At 35.1% G+C, this 17,824-nt stretch overlaps 1 protein-coding gene across 1 annotated transcript in view; it reads left to right on the top strand.

Moving 5' to 3' along the window:
* Positions 1–258: 258 nt before the first annotated feature.
* The window catches only part of LOC107552245 (lipoma-preferred partner homolog), a 206,543-nt gene continuing 188,977 nt past the window's right edge, over positions 259–17,824 (top strand). Inside the window, exon 1 of the mRNA XM_016234101.1 lies at positions 259–800. The gene's annotated coding sequence lies outside the window, so the exon portion shown is untranslated. The remainder of the gene's footprint in view (positions 801–17,824) is intronic.

Here is a 17,824-nt window from a genome sequence, read left to right as displayed (position 1 = left end):
TTTTAAAATATAATATTCAGTTATTTTTACACTGGTAAAAAAAGTCCATATAAAAGCTTATTTCATTCATAAAAATGGTGGAATTGTATTTATTTATTTGCTGATTTAGTTATTTTTTATGTCTAGTAATATAACATTTATGTAATTTTGTTCAGTAAGGCATGACTAATGGCAGATGCTGATCATCTCAAACGACCATATATTGCCTGAAGTATCAGTCTGTCACTATATTGTATCAGTATGGAATCACATCACATTTTAGAAAGGGATACATCATGAAAATATGCTAAAAATTATCAAAATCCCACAGTTGTGCTCAGTTGTGGGTTGGGCTGGCCAGCTCTCCTCTGAGGGAGTGCAGGGCCAGAGTTAATTAGGCATATTTAATCACCTGAAGTCACTCTCTCTGACACCATTTAACCCCCTTGTAAATGGGTTATTATTACTTCTAAAATCCCCTCTGTGGATTCAGGCATGAAAGGGCTATTTTAGCTCTGCAAAGTGAAATCCTGTCGAAATGCATAAGAATGCATCCCCCCCTTCCCCTCAGTAATAAAGAAATACTAGTCTCCTCTATTCTAACCATCATTTGCTTTGTGTGGAATTAGTAAAGACTTCTGTTTTGTATAAACAATTCTCTTGCCTGTGAAAGATTAGACATTCAGGGCTTGAATATGTTTTAATTACATTTGCTATCTTTATGATTATAATATCACAGAGCTCTGCTCTTTACGTGAGGCAATCAGTGAAATTAATTCCACGATTTGAGGAATACATGCTGTGTTTATTCATCTATGAATGTAAGTTTTTGTGGCTTTCAAATTAAGCTCTGCACAGCGACGCTATATGGCTGGAAACATCTGCACATGAGTGACCAGAAGCTATTATGTGTCAATGTATCGACTGCTTTATAGCGTCAAATCTGGTCTTGGCTTGTTGTACCTTAACCAAACTCTCAGCTACAGCTTATCAGCAGAAGATGTAAAATGAGTCAACGTTCTCAGAAAACACTCTGCTCTTTTAAACAGGTTTTCCAGATAGCTGATAATTCTAATAATCATCACACTACACGGAATACAGGTTTACTCACAGGTCTAATAATGATCCCTGCCAGAAAATGAAGAACTGTTTTGTACAGGAAAATGGGCTTTTGATGTGAAATAGATACACCGTTTTTAGGCTTTCGAGAGTGGCAATACCGCTTCGCTGATGTGGATGGAGCACTTGAGGCATTCGGTCGTTATGACCGTCCGCGGTTATACATGTGATATAGGCCTTTACATGCGTAACTGATCATGTCTATGCACTCATTCTGAACCACTATATGCACTTCAGTGTGCTTATATTTTGTGAGTCTCATCGTGCATGCACTTGGGTGACCTTTATTAAGGTTGATCTCTTGCTTACAGAAAGCTATTGCGGAACAGGAGGATGTTCTCAAAAGGTAATAAAGGAATCCGGGTGATTTGCTTTTGTTTTATGAAAAGCTTTAGAAATAGGCTTCCTAGGTGCTCCAATTGATTGAGCGCCACCCTGATTTCCATGTTTGGTCAGTCCCTGCAGTCTGTTCTATACATGGGAATAGCGAAGAACAACCATTCCATCCCTTTACTCAGTGTGCAGACAAAACAAAGGAGTGATTCCATACTGACATATCTTAAATGGATAGTTTACACTTACTTGCCTTTATTTGACAAACAGAAAACGTGATTTTTTTTTGTTGACTCCCATTAGAAAATCTGTCATATTTTGCCTCAAAATATATTTTCCGATAATAATAACAGGCACCAGAACGCGGTTTGGCGGATAGACAGACGTACAGATTGATAGATAGATAAATACATAAATATTGTGTGATTGATATATTTAATAAATAAAAACATTAAATGCATTTTTTTTGCATTTTTCTTTTGCTTTTTTTTGCATTGCGCTAGTGTCATATACAATTAAATAAAAAAGTGGATGGTAATTTAAACCGTCAAGTGCCAGAAAGCACAAAAAGCTGTTAAAGGTACACTGTAAAAAAAATCATTATTTGAAGTTGTAAATAAAACAAAGATTGTTTTATTATTAAACATTATTGGAGTACGCCAGTCTTTACTTCAAGATTTTACATTTAATTCAGTGTATTACTTGCCATTTCATTGTAATTATTTGTGAAATTTACTAGCAATTATTAAAATTGTTTCAAAGTAAATCCTACACATTTTTTTTTCAGTCTAGTCTTCTGAAGCTTTTTGTATGGATCAGTCAAAAAAAAAAGTAAAAAGCATTTTTATTCATTGAACATTCATGCATCATATACGTTTACTCTACAAATATAAAAAATAATTTCTAAATATGACTTGGTGTGGTATGCATTGATAAAATGAGTGTATTAGAATAAATGTTATGCTTCCAGTGTGTTTGTGTGGATCATTGGCATAGAGCTGTCTGATGGTCTTGTGGTTCAGTAGTGTTGTCCTCTCTGTAGGCATTCGAGAGTACTTTTAGATATTGTGGTTTGTTTTATTCTTAGAGACCATTGTGAGTGCTCTTGCCTCCCTCTTAAATAACTCCCAGCAGTTACCATTGTTATTCTGCAAATGGTACGAACCACAGTCTTGGCTTCTATGTGACTCTGGCCAGTGAAAAAGAGTGGCATTCCAGACCAAAAAAGCAAGCCGAATCGAATTTTGCCCCCAAACTTTCGCCTATTTTTATTTCCATATTTGGAAATGTTTACCTCCTCATGACTCCACAGTACAGCAGGAAGAAGCACTATGAGTCATTTTAACAGCATAAGGGCCTGGCTGTGGGTCCTCCTCACTGAGGGCTTCTCTAGTCCATAGACACACGGGATGCTGTGAGTATCCTTTTCTCTTCTCTTCTATTCTATTCAATTCAGTTGTGGATGTGTTTGGACTTGCATACATGTAAACCTTGCTGCAATCCTGTGGCACATCACTCTACCCTTGTTTATAATCGTAGTTATGCTCTTCACAGTGCAAGTATAGCTTAAAACAAATAATATATAGGTAGTTAGAGAGGCTGCTGTTTATGGCCTTCATTTTTTGGGTGCATTTGTTAGTAGTAGCCACCTGATATTTTCCTGTAGGTTTTGAATTACTTGTATTTAGTCATTCATACAATTGTTTAAGGTTGTACAGCTGATGTACAGTTGTACAATTAAAATTAAGTGGCTTGTACTTCGCACAACACGTGTGTCTGAGCTTTATTTTAATCTGTGAATTTAAAGACCAACCTTCAGTGGGTTTAGAAACACTTCCTCAGTCTGTATACATATACATGTCCTTCCTTTTCTGTCGACCAAGGCTGGATTTTGGACGTGTGCTTTTTATTTTGCACAGAGATGGATTTGCATGTCATCGGTCTTTTTGGATGGTTATGTGACTCTTTTCTGTGTTTGGTAATATTTGCTGAGGAGACATGTTTGTGGAATGTATTACTCATGGTGTGAAGAAAGTATGTTGAGCTATACTGCCTTTAAAGGGAAACTTTAAAAAGCTCAAATATGTAGTTGCGGGACAGTGTATTTGCGTTAAGAAGGAATGAATTTGTTCAGGCAGGGCAGTGTGTTTCTCTGTCTAACCACATTCTATAGGCTACTATTCTATTGGGGTCTCAAACTCCATCTTCCTGGGGACCGATAGCCAGGTGCCTGTTGTCTGTGCAGGGTCCAGTGGAGCATAACAAATACAAGTGTTTTTGCAATCATGAATTTGAACTAAATACAGTTATTATGCATGGACAGAGCTTTTCTGAGTTGCGCATCTCATCTCCCTCATGCCTAGCATACTGCTCTGCCTGTTTAGTGGTGTAATGACGCATGAGATTGTAAATCCTTCCTTGAGAACTGCATTTTCTCCTTGAACATTAAGCAGGTACCCATTACCCATTAAGAGACCAGAAACATCACAATCTGGTTTTAAAGTGAGGGTCAGAAGTAACATAATAATAATAATAATTCATGATTTTGAATTTAATACACACACACACACACACACACACACAGACAGTCTGGTCAGCTATCCTTGTGGGGACTCTCCATAGGCGTAATGGTTTTTCTACTGTACAGACCGTATTTTCTATTGCCCTACACCAACCCTACCCCTCACAGGAAACTTTCTGCATTTTTAGATTTTCAAAAAACGTAATTCTGTATGATTTATAAGCTTTTGTACCCGTGGGGACCACAATTTAGGTCCCCATCGTGACACGAGTACCCATGAGTCTGTGTGTAGTCTGGTTTAAGTCCCCACCAGGATATATAAACCAGTACACACACACACAAAATCATAAAACATTATTATCACAAACAAGTATTTTTATTTTAAGTATTATTTTCATTTTGTATGGAGCTGTACTTTTTTGTCAAGAGGTGCTAAATCCTGGAAGTTACAAGGTTTTGAATTATTTTCCGTTCAGGGAGGAGAATATCTTTTGCCAAAATGTTCAGTTATCTTTGTTTAATCATGCTATTTGTGAAAAAACAAATGAAGCGTAGCTCACAGTCACCACATCTAAAATAGTACATACAGAGTCTTACCAGTTTTAAGCCTCTGGAATTTTACCTTAAGTTGGTGCTGTGAATCTACCTGTATTTGTGCTCCGTTTAATAGGAATATCTTTAGTTTATGCACACTGCATCCCACCGCCTTTATTCTTGACCGCTAGTAAACCAACATTTTAGCTGTTTACACCTTCACATTCCTCTGGTACCACACCATAGCAGTGGCAGGGAAAGGTAGACCTTAATGGGATTTTCCATAGCCGTGAGGTGCGATATACTTGACTTTAATGATAGAACGGTATTATAATCTCATTACTTTTCGCTCAACGGTACTGAAGGGTCTTCATATCCAGTGCTGGTTGGCTTCAGGCAAGGTTTACTGTAAACTCTTCAGCGCTTGTCTTAATTCAGTTTGGAGCCAGTGCAAACAGCAGCTGGAGCACTTAGCATCAGTCAAAACATTTTACTATTCATGAATCATCGCTCTGTTTTATCTTAACTAACAAAGTCTTTCTTAACTTTTGTTTCATTTATTCATCCCCCAAATGTGTGACGACTCATCTTGTTAGGTGATGGTGAACACTTGAATTTTGCTTTAATTAATCAGAGGGCAGTAGCAAGTGCTTCCATTAAACGACACGTCGGATTGCTAACTTTTTCTTTTAAAAGGCCAGGGGATTTGTTTTAAAAGGAGACCGGAACCTCTTGTTGTTTGGCTCTTTTTGTTATGAGAAATTAGTAATTTTTCTTCTATGACACACTGAAATATGGTTGCACAAGCTACGCTAGCACTGCTGTGAGAATCCTCCACCTCGTCTTTAGAAACTGGATTAAGATTTTAATCTGTGTGCACTTGCTTCTCAGCGCTGGCCTTTGTTTCCTAACGTATTCTTGTCTCCAGTTTGAGAAATTTCTGGTGTTTGTTTTCAGACGGTGTCGTCAATCCGAGAGAACCTCCTGACAACAAATAAACTTCAGGACTGATTAACGAGAGCAATTAGAAACCTGGGCAGATTGCAAGAAAGCAAAGATAAATAAGTGGATGATTATCTGTTTATAAAAAGATTCACACTGAGGGTTTGATTGCTTGCTATTTTTAAATGCAGTTCTCTTGAGTTTTATGATTGAAGGTTAAGACTTTAATGAAAGCATCGGCATGATACTAAACATTTCTTTAACAGTTTTCTTTGCGGTGATGCCAGTGTCCTTGTTTTTGTTTGGGGTCAATGAAATATGGCAAAAAAATTTGGAGTTAGTTTTATAGTTCCCCTGAGATTATATTCTGTTCTGTTAAGAATCACAGAAATTTAAATGAAGAATTAATGAAGAGTCATATGAAATTTGGCATTGTTTTATTATTTTGGTTATTGTACGTCTTGTGACAGTTCAGAAATGAAATGACCAGTCCGGTGCTAGAAAGTAAAAAATGACATTCGACCTACACCAAACCTAACTGATAGTGTTAACAAAAGAAAAAGTGAAATAAAAACATATTTTCTGAAGCAGCCATGCCATTTGAGCTTGCTTCTTCAAGTCTTTGAGCTATTTTATCATGATTCGTGTTTCATAGGACTCGCACCCAAGCACATCACAAGTTGCAGTGCTGTAGCAGGTGAACTACTGAGCAGGTTTACTATCAGAAAAGCCGTAAATATGAAGTGATGCAAGCCTCAAAATGTATTAGTAAAAAATATAAACGTATTTAAATAAAATATATTAGTAAATCTTTATTAATTGATATGTCGCTTTAGTCATGGTTTGTGTGAAATTGAATAAAATTGGTTTTACGTTGTTTTACTGCTATTAGTGTTCATTTCAGTCGGAAACTGTAGTTAATTTTATGTTTTGAAGTTTTGCAAAAAATGTAGGGTGAGGCACATTTTTTTCCATTTAACTTTTTATTTTTTACTCCGTGACAACATCAGTGATCAGTGACAACATTTCTGTTCTCTACTGAAACATGAAACATGAAAAGAGCGATAAAAGCGATATAAAGAAATGTGCATTGTTAAAATTTAAATTGTAGTAAGAGCATCCATGTTACAGGCCAATCACATTTGATAAGTTTATGCACAGATTTGGTGTGGAGCTGTAAGGGCTGCACATGATTGATTTGATTAATAATAGTAATTCTTTTTATTGAACAGTGGTTTTATTTATATTTTATTTTATTTATCACTCAGAAAATCTCCTTTTACCACAGAGCTTTGGTTTGTGCCTTCAGTTAAATCAAGATAACATATGGCCTCTTGTGGCCTATTTACTTTTACTGCATTATTTTTAATTAAACGGTATTTGCTTCATATCATGTGTGTTTTGAACTTTTTAATATTTAATGGATGCTTTATGGGTCTATGCAGAAAGCAGAAGTACGTAATCACAGATTTTGAGCTTTGAAAGACTATGAGCCCATTAGCACTTTTTAATCTGTCATGGAGCCATACAGTCTTTAGGTCAGATTAAAAATGCCAATTTCTAACAGTAATGTTATCATTATATCCCCTCGCTGCAAAGGCGCAGTTTTGTGATCTGCCAAAAAAGGCATTATCCTCCACCTCTGGGGGCTCAGCCTCAGCCCTGTTCTTTTGGTATCGGAGGTCACTGGCAGATTAATTTCTTCTGACGCACAGGCTGTTAATGGAGCCTGGCTCAAAAGGTTGCATGTGCCAGACCAACAGATGCCATTTCACTAGTCCTGTTATTTTGTTATGAGGTTTGTTGGCTTTAAAACAGAGCAACCCAAAAGCCTCGATCGTAGCCCCAGAGGAGAGGTAGATCTTGGCCTGTTAAATGATAGCTTGCTGAGAGACACAGCTAGAGTAGCAGTGATATTTGTCTCTGCACCAGCACTGTGCCAGCCATTCCTTTGCCTCATTGGCTTTAGGATGGATCAGCGAGTATGGGCCCATTTCTGGAAAACATTTTCAGGCCTAAATCACAAATATGGAGCTTTTTAGAGCTAAACAAAATTCAAGGCAAATTCTTTGCTTTGGATGTAGCTGTGGAAAAAAAATTGAACCAGCCACATTTATTTGTGTGTGTGAGTGCATGCGTGCATCCTATGGCTTTTCAAGAGCTAAAACTGATAACGGCTTGAAACAAGCTTTAAAAAAAAAAGATATTTGTTTGAAATAGCCCATGGCAGTTAATCAATTATCCATTAATTAATGAATTAGTTTTTAAAAACCTGTCTAAATAAATTTAAAACCATCCTTTTGCTTTAAAGCTGAATACCAGTGTACCATCATACATGTACTGCACTTAAGAATTGAGTGCATTTTTTACATGTTTAACAGTCTTACAAAGTGATTTAAAGAACTATGCATTGTTAAAACTGCAGTCCATGTTACAGGCCCATTTGATTAGTTCAAGCACAGCTTGCTGGTGAGCTGTAAAGTGTACAATTGATTTTATTTTGATTTTATTAATTTATTTAATGGCTAATAATAGTATTTGTTTTTATTGAACCGTTTTTTTAAATTTTTTTATTTTTATTTACATCACTCTTTTATAAATCTTCTTTTACCATAGACTTTTGATTTGTGCCTTCAATACATGGTTAAATCAGGTCTAAACAAACTTGAAAAATTATATTTGATTCAAATAAGACCTGCCAACTAATCCATTAATCAATTCATTATTTTAAATTTTTTTTTTTAATTATTGTCATTTTCAAAATACTATTTATTTTATTATTATTTTATTTTATTTTCATATCCTTAATCAATATTCAGTCATGCACATTCTGTTCTGACATAAGATATGCTCCAGTGGCCCGTTTATTTTCATCCATGCATCTGTGGATTGGTTTCATGGTAATCAAATGTTTTGAATTTCTTTCTTTCTTTATTTTGTGTGTGTGTGTGTTGATTCATTTGCTTTATATATTTAGGAAAGGTATTGTCAGGTCATAAATGTCATATAGAGTAGACTGCGTCATAGATTAAGTGTCTGCTGTCACTCTCCAATTGAAAAGTTAAAAGTTAACATTGTGTTCCCAAATGTCTCTAATCTTTGGATGGATTTAAAAGCCTCTTAAAGTGCAATGCTAATAGAAAGTGTTATTATTACAAAGTACAATGAAAAAAAGACTGGAGCCAGAGAGAAATCAGAAAGAGCTATAATGAGTTATTAAATAGAGGAGCAAAGTGTTCTGAGGTCTATAGAGAATAAAAATGACCCCTTTGAGTCACCATTGCTGGCATTTTAAACTAATTCTCTGTCCATTATTGGCTTGCCATTGAACTTGGTAGGGGTCTGTCTCAAGCGTAGCGAAGGAAAACGCGGAAAAGGGTGTATTGTCTTGTAAAATAAAAAAGGATACATTTGCTGAAGTCATGCTAAGTTAAAAACTTTGTTTGAACTTTGAACTTTGAAACTTTGAAAACAATGTTCTCACTTCACAAATGGAAAGCCATAATCAATGCACTGTTAAAGGCTGTTTTTAAAATCTCCACAATGGACAGCATAATCACAAGGAGCGTAAACAAAATCTATTAGTCATTATTAATTAATTAGGGCCTATTGACTGCTCTGAATCATTTGTCCTGTGCTGTAACTTGCGCGTATGCGTCTCCCCACTTCTTCTTTACAGGGAATGTGGCCCTATGTACGAAGACTAAAAAATTAAACCATAACATGAAAATAATCAGCTTGTCGTGTCTGCCAGGATTTTAATACTGGTACTTCCCTAGTGCTAATTTCAGGTCTCTTGAATCAGTCTCTTTCTTCTCACACAATAAAACAAACTAATTTAGTAAGTAGCCATGTAATAAGATGAATAATGTACATACACCTGATCATGCTGTCAGGGCTTGTTTTGCGATAATGACCGCCTGACTGTACATGATTTCTTATGTTTCCCTCCTGTTTTTGTTTGTTTCCCCAATCATTTAGAGATGCTGGTGGGACGTATGACTAACATATTATATGTATATCAGTAATGAGTAATGTTTACAGTAAAGGTACACTACTGTTCAGAAGTTTGGAGTAAGATTTTTTTGTTTTAAAGAAATGTATTTATTTTTAGCAAGGATGCATTAATTTGATCAAAAGTGGCAGTAAAGACATTAATGATGTTACAAGAAATTTGCATTTCAAATAAATGCTGTTCTTTTGAAATTTCCAGTGGATCAGTGGATGTTATTTGAGCACCAAATGAACATATTGTGATTTTGAAAGAATGATGTGACACTGAAAACTGTAGTAATGGATATTGAAAATTCAGCTCTGCCTTTACAGGAATAAATTATATTTTAGAATATATTAAAACAGAAAAGAGTTCTTGTAAACTGTAATCATTTTTCACACTATTACTGTTTTGAATGTATTTTTGATTAAATAAATGCAGCCTTGATGAACTGAAGAGCCTTTAAAAAACATGGGGGAAAAAAACCTTTATTGACCTCATACTTTTGAATGGTAAAATGTGTATAATAATATAGTTAGGTCAATGACATGACCTTCATTTATTCAAAAATACGTTAAACATGCTATTCTTACATGTGTTTTAAAAAATATATATTTTTCCTTTTCTTATGGTAAACACTATTATTTTGTAATTGACCCAGTAAGTTTTGCTGGAAATTCAATGACTAATTGTTAGCATGAGGCTGGTTTTTGAATAATCCAGTAAATTTGCTTCGCAAATTAAAGATACTTTTCCTCTTTTAATTTGGAAGTTGATGGACACAAAGCAAACATTTGTATTGTTGTATGATATTTGCCGGCCAGTTGATTTGTAGAGATGTGCACACATGCAGTGCACTCTTACCTCAAGAGGATGCAAAGTATTGTAGTTTGAGTTTAGCATTGTCTCTTGTGGGAAGCAGGCAGGCCCTCTTTCTGACCACAGATGCCTCTGCACCGTGAACGTGTTCCCTGCTCACGTGGCTCACAGCCGGGATTAATTGCCACCGAGCCCTCTGTGATCCAGGAATGCAATTACCTACTGACCCAAATCATCTACTTGGCAGGAAGTCCTTATCCCTCACACCGTGCTGCCAGCACCTGCCAGTGGACACTTCTCTTTCCCCTGTCTCTTTTTATTTTTTCCTGCATCACACAGCTGATGTCTGGCAAGGAATGCTCTCATCAAAAGCAGCTGTTATTTTCAAACACCACAGGATTTAACAGTGGTAAAATTACACTGAAGTACTCAAGTGACTTTTGTGTTTTTGATTAAGACTAACCAATGTTTGATAAACGGATACATTTATAAATATTTAATAATTTTAAGAATATTCTTGGCTATACGTGTATATGTGTGTATATATATATACAGCATAGACAAATATTAGACAAACACACACATACAGTTCAAAAGTTTGAGGTCGGTGAAGTCTCACCAAGGCTGCATTTATTTGATCATAAATACAGTACAAATTAAAATACTGTGACATTGAAATATCATTATTATCATTTGCCATTTAAAATAGCATATCTGGGTTTTCAGCAGTCTTTACTCCAGTGCCACATGATTCTTCAAAAATCATTTTAATATGCCAACATTATTATTGTTGAAAACAGTTGTGCTGCTTAATATTTTTGTGGAAACTTTGATGCATTTTTTTGTATTCTCTGATAAATAGAAAGTTCTAGAGAAGCTCGTTTATTTCAAATAGTAATTTTTTGTAAGAATGTAAAAGTCTTTAATGTCACTTTTGATCAAATTAAATAAAATTATAAATTTTTTAAAATAGAAACCTTACTGACCCAAACTTTGTACTTCTATATCATAAACTCTTATATTTTTTTATATTAAAATGTTTCTTATATATTATATGTGTGAATATAAGTGTGTATTCGAATATGGCTTCTCCAAACCAGATTTTACATTCTATTAGTTTTTAAGTCCAAAGAAATTAAACTATTGGGGAAAAAAAAAAAAACTATTGGAAATTTTTGGCTGTAATGACCTAAGTAAGGATTACCAAATGAATCTGGGCTTCCCCTGGTGTCTCATAGGAAAATGATTCACTAGTGTGAGGATTGTTCTCTGAGCATCATAATCAAATTTGTTCGGCCTCATAGCCTCTGATCCTGAGTTACACTGATCAGAACATTTTGTATTGAAACTATCTGGCTCATTTCTGAATGTGCATTGGAGTCAAATGCAAGCGCAGGCTTTGAGTTGGTCAGAAATGGCAGTTATCATTATTATGTTTATCCAAAGGGGGTTTTGGATGTACATGTGTGTCGAAATCATAAGTGTTTTAATTTCCTGGACCACTCTGTGAGTCAGTCAGTGGTCGTCATCTATAACCTTTGTAATGATTTTATATGGGAGAGTGAGAGTGGGAGATTTCATTCAATAGATGTTCTCAAGTTGTTTCTTTTGTGCCGTTGTGAAACAGAACAGAAGAGCTTTGACTAGAATCCTGTTGTATCATCAGCGCCGGCAAACAACAATCCTTCAGTTATTTAAAAGTTAATGAATGAACTAAAGCAAGAAAGGTTTACTGTATGTGCCCCACTCTCATCTTATAGAGATCAAAGACTGGGAAATTACCAATGAACAAAAGCCATCCAGTCATGTTCAGTCGTTGTTGGTTTCAAATCATTATAAAACATTAAGAGCCAGACTGTGAATTAGAGCTTATTTAGTCTAATGGTGATTTATTTAGCTGAACACTGTTTTAGTTTTTTTCAGCAAATTCAGGGAATCACTGTTGTGTTTAATTAATGTAAATATCCCATTGCAAATATTATTTATTTATTAATTAGAACATTTAAAGAAAAATAATAAATACATCATTTATAGTATGATTTTAAGCAATATCACAATGTTATATTATTGTACTGCATCTTACATTTTGAATTTCCTTCCATTTTCTTCCCGACATATTTTACCCCAAAATGAACATTGTGCCATCATTTACTCACGCTCATATCACTCCAAACCCAATTTTTATTTCTTCCGCAAAAAGAAAGGTTTAATAGAATGTCCACGCTGCTCTTTTCAATGAAAGTACATGGAGACTAAAGGCTAAATCACCATGCAAATTATTCACTACATTTCAAGTCTCCTGAAACCATACAATAACTTTGTAAAATTTAAGTGAAATTTAAGAAATATACAGTAAATTTATGTCTGCCACAATTTCTTGCACCATTTAAATCTGTGCAAGTGCAAATGTGAGGTATGGCATAGGGGAATACATGTGTACATTCAGCTCTATTAATCGTACAAAACTCCCAAATGACTTCAGAAGATGTGGAATTTTCTTTTTTTCTTTTTCTTTTCTATTTACAGCCCCCGGTCACCATTCACTGTCATTGTATGTGTTAATTTTTGGGTGAACTGTCCCTTTAATGGATTATATTGAAGTAACGTCATGGACTTTTAGCTTAGTTTGCATGTTCATGTAATCTGTTTCTAATTTCTGTGCTTGGTAATACTGAGGCAAATGAGTCAATAATGTGGCACCCCAGAGAAGTGTGGGAAAAAGTAAGATTCCCAGTGTAGCATCACTCGCCAAACATGGGCTGAAATAGAAGACTGTATTACCAGCTATATTAGGGGCCATGGCTGTTCTGTGCCATTATAAGCCTAAACCCTGACGAACAGGATTAAGCACACCAAAAATACAAATTCTCATGGATAGAGTTTTATATTTTCAAAGAACTCCTAACTGACACGTCATTGGATAGATTGGGATGATCCGAGGTATTCCAGAGAGAGCTAAGAAGGATCATACTGAATCCAAAGAGCTCAGCAGTAAAAACCTTTTTTCCTGGTGTGTTTGCCTGCTCTGTTCTAAATTTTTGGCTAGAAAGAGATGCGAGAGGGTGAGATTACAGCATTCCTGCAGCTCCGCAGGGATGTTGTTTGGGGCCAGGGCTTCCTAGATCACTGCCCTTGATGCTATACATAGAAATATCCAGCCTAGGCCTCAAAACTGGTCAATTACTCGTTATGGTTTAAGTTACATCATCATCCTATTCAGGATAATGGAAAAAATTGTATGAGAATGAAAACAAACAACAACAAAAGGTCAAACAAAGGGTTTAATGCGTTGTCCTGTGGCATAAGTGTGCTAAGGGTTTAAAAAAGGGCTGAAAGCACAGAGATGCCATTAAGTTGCATTAGAGTTGTGTTGGGTGGGTTTGAGTGAAATTAATTTGTTGTGTATAGCAGCTAAAAGGATAAAAGCCTGGATTGCACTCCACACATGTGCATTTGTTTTCCCTGTTGGAAAAACATTGACGACTCATGGTGGTGTTTTCCTTTGGGTTAAAGCATTCGCATGTCCTATGTACCGAAATAGTGGCAACCCTCGTTCACAATCATCCGGATATGGGACTTTTGGGGCAACTGGCCAAGCTAGAATGTTAGGGTCAAAAGATGTTAACATAAGCAGCTTTAAATAAAACCGTCTTTGCACTGCACTGGCAACACAGAAGCTGTTTCTGAACCAAAAGGTGCATTATTTTGGACTGTTTAATGCTGCCCAGAGGCACTGCATTTTATGCAAACTGAAGAAAAACTGAAGGTTATGATAGATTAGTGGTTGCATCTATGTGGTCTATGCCAGGGTTTTCCAAATGGAGGGTTGCAAACCTTTTGGGGTTCGCAAGTTGATGTAAAGCTAATAATTAAATTAAATGTAAAACATAAAAAGTGGTAACTTGTAGTGTAAAATAAAATGATTTTACTAATTAATAATAATAATAATAATAATAATAATAGACCGTACAGATGTCTTCTACAACAGCAATATGTGATGTTTTTATATAAGATAAACATCTAATATTGCTGTTAAAATCGTCATATATGACAAAAATAATTAGTAAAATTTTTTGGCCAATTTGTGCCAAAAAAACACCAACAACTAGAATTGATCAGTATTGATTTTCTAATATTCCAGATTTATACCGTTAACATATCAATTCTAAAATCTCAAAAATTACCACCCATTTTTGATACATTTGGTTTTCTTGTATTTTGTTGAATGTTTTTAGCATCTTGCTATGTGGTCTATGCCAGGGTTTTCCAAATGGAGGGTTGCAAACCTTTTGGGGTTCGCAAGTTGATGTAAAGCTAATAATTAAATTAAATGTAAAACATAAAAAGTGGTAACTTGTAGTGTAAAATAAAATGATTTTACGAATTAATAATAATAATAATAATAGACCGTACAGATGTCTTCTACAACAGCAATATGTGATGTTTTTATATAAGGTAAACATCTAATATTGCTGTTAAAATCGTCATATATGACAAAAATAATTAGTCAAATTTTTTGGCCAATTTGTGCCAAAAAAACACCAACAACTAGAATTTATCAGTATTGATTTTCTAATATTCCAGATTTATACCGTTAACATATCAATTCTAAAATCTCAAAAATTACCACCCATTTTTGATACATTTGGTTTTCTTGTATTTTGTTGAATATGTTTTTAGCATCTTGTTTTTTTTTTTATTATTTAGGCAAAATTTTATAGAATTGTAATAAAATAATCAGTAAACCAAACAATACCGATCAATATTGACCAGCATTTTTATATTGCTGCATTCTTAATCAGTTTACTCCATGTTAAATGAGGAAAATCACATGTAAAGCCTGGGGTTTCATGTTTATAATCTCTTCAGTGCTCTTGCGCTGCTGTTGGGGTGCTGATGATGAACGCTAGTCATCAGACTGAAGCCGTGAGGGCTGTTGTCATATTAGGTGATTTAGTTCATGATTCAGTTTCATCAAGCCATTTAAATGAGTTCTTCTGGCATACAGATTAAGTGTGTTTTACAGCTGTTGTTTTTTTTTTGGGGGGGGGGGCTGCATTTAATTAAAATAGAAATCATTATAAATATCTTTGCTGTCACTATTTATTAATTTAATGCACCCTTGCTGAAGAAAAGTATTAAGTTCTTAAAAAAAATCTTATTGACCCCAAACCTTTGAACTGTGGTGTGTAAATAGAAATTTAAACATCTCTGTTATTTTGTGTATAAAAGTAACATTTAATCGTGCAAATATAGACAAAGTAGTTTGAATTAGATGTGTCAGTGGCTTGCATTCTTTTAGGATTTGTAATTTTTTTATTGTCCTATTTTAAGTTAGAAGTTTTTGTTATTTTTTGTTTTGCTTTATTATTTTTTCAGAGTCTTATATGGCCACTTGAGAGGGATGGTACTCTTTTGTAAAATACTGCGTTGAAATAGAAGGCGAAGAGACACAGGAAGAGGGCTGGATTTTCAAATCCTTGTGTTGCCGGTCCAAATATAGAAGGAAAGTTTCTAGTAGCTGAAAATAAAATAAAAAAACCCCCTGAAAACTTAAATTCCTTGCATTGTGGGCATGCCTGCATGCTCTTAAACTAGGATTGGACAGGTGGTTGGAGAGAGGGTGGGTTTACTGAATGTCCTGAACATGCAAGCCAAAAAAATAACCTCAAAAATGAGAGGTATGAGTTTGTCCAGCTGTTTTAGCGTTTTATAAAAGTCCTTGTTGTGATCCACAATCCTACTTACCGGAGGGCAGTCCATCATGTTAATGGCTGAGGCTGATAGGATGTTTTATTGGATGGTGTGGAGTGAATTTGCATTGTGTCAGAGTGTCCCATGAGGATGACAGATGCTGATTTGATAAATTGCATTATACACACCAGTCGCTTTCTGAGATCAGTGGCGGACTACATAGAAAGTCCTGCCCCATGGTATAATGCTGTGGGGTACAGTTAGTCCCCAATCTCTGCAAAACACAACACGTACACCCACCTACCAGAACTGACTCTGGAATAGATCTCAGCCAAGCTATTCCTTAGGGTGTTCGCATCTGTGTGGTTATTGTTAAGGCAGCGCTAAAGCAGCCTACTTTGGTGAATATAATACAAAACAAGTGTAACTCCCTGTAGGCAGTAAGCTCGTTCTTCTGACAGAGAGTAAATCAGGACTGCTTCGTATTGCGCTTATAATAAGCAACATTTTTATGATTTAGACACATTAAGTGCATCAGCACTAAACCAATAATCTGAATAAAAGCATGCATCTCCTGAAGGCCTTTGACTTCAAAGGAAATATTGTTAAAAGTTCGTATGAATGATTTAAGCCAATGGCAAGAAGAGAGACCGGCCAAGTCAATGGCACATCAATCATTCACAACTGAACATACGCCTGTCTAACTTTTGGCGATGCAGAATATTCCCTGGAAACAAAGAAATGGCCGGAAAGCAGAGAGAAAAGAATGGGAAGACATTCTTGCAGCAAAGTTCCTTGATTATTACGCCGAAATGAGAGTATAGTTCCTAGCCATATCGGCCATGAATATAACTACTTAGTACATGATGTAACTACAGAAGAGTCAAGTTTTAAATAGGAAAAATATAGAAACTCTTTGGTCATTTTTGAGCGAGATGTAACGGTCTAATCAGATTCAATGATCTATGCTAAGCTACAACTAAAAGTGCTACCGGCAAACCCGGAGATCGGCTGAATGGATTCGAAAAACGGTAAAACTCAACTGTTTAACTCTAGGGGAGTTGGAAAATGAGCCTATTTTCAAAAATAGTGGAGTGTTCCTTTAACAGCATAAAGCCAGCATTAGATGTGTTAATGACAAATAAGAATGTCTACAATAAAGAGTGTGAAAAATGTAGTAAAAAATATAAAATATTGTTTTTAAACTTTGAATAAATGTGGGTGTGCACAATTTAATATTTTTTTTAATAAAAAAAATATATCACAATTTTAAAAATATATATATTTTTCAAGGTAACAATTCTATATTTTGTATACATATCAAGAATTATTCATAAATTTAAAAAAAGTTTTGAGAGTAGCAATACACAATATTTTACAGCCTAAACTAGCCTTTCCTTGTCATAAAAAGGTCAAATGATTTTGATGATTTAAGAGACTTATTGACCTCGACGAACAGCCCTGTCTGTGATATCATGTCCTGTTTTAAGTTTTGTTTGCATATTTCAACATGTTTGTGGGTGATTTTTCTGAGAAATATTAATAAAAGATTATTGTACTTAAGGTTTTCTTTTCGAGAATATCATTCTTATTTGTTCATTACGGTAATGGAATAGTTTTGTTCTGTCATAATGAAATAAATAATTTAGAAAAATCACATTAGTGCTTTTAATGTATTTTGGAAGAAATTTATAGATTGGGACAAAAATGTGCATCATGTCATTGGACCCAGATGCATAACAGATATATATAAATATTGTTTTTTTGGTTCAAATTGGAGTCATGGCTATTTCTGTTCTCCACAACACAGAGTTAAAAGGCAAGGCAAAGGTGAATTCACCTAAATGTATTTTTTGTCAGGCATTGAGACCTTTCTGGTCTCTCTGTAA

This window comes from Sinocyclocheilus grahami, unplaced genomic scaffold, assembly GCF_001515645.1.
Source record: "Sinocyclocheilus grahami isolate Dianchi unplaced genomic scaffold, SAMN03320097.WGS_v1.1 scaffold444.1, whole genome shotgun sequence".
In the NCBI taxonomy this organism is placed as follows: Eukaryota; Metazoa; Chordata; class Actinopteri; order Cypriniformes; family Cyprinidae; genus Sinocyclocheilus; species Sinocyclocheilus grahami.
This window is presented reverse-complemented; position numbering and strand designations above follow the sequence as displayed.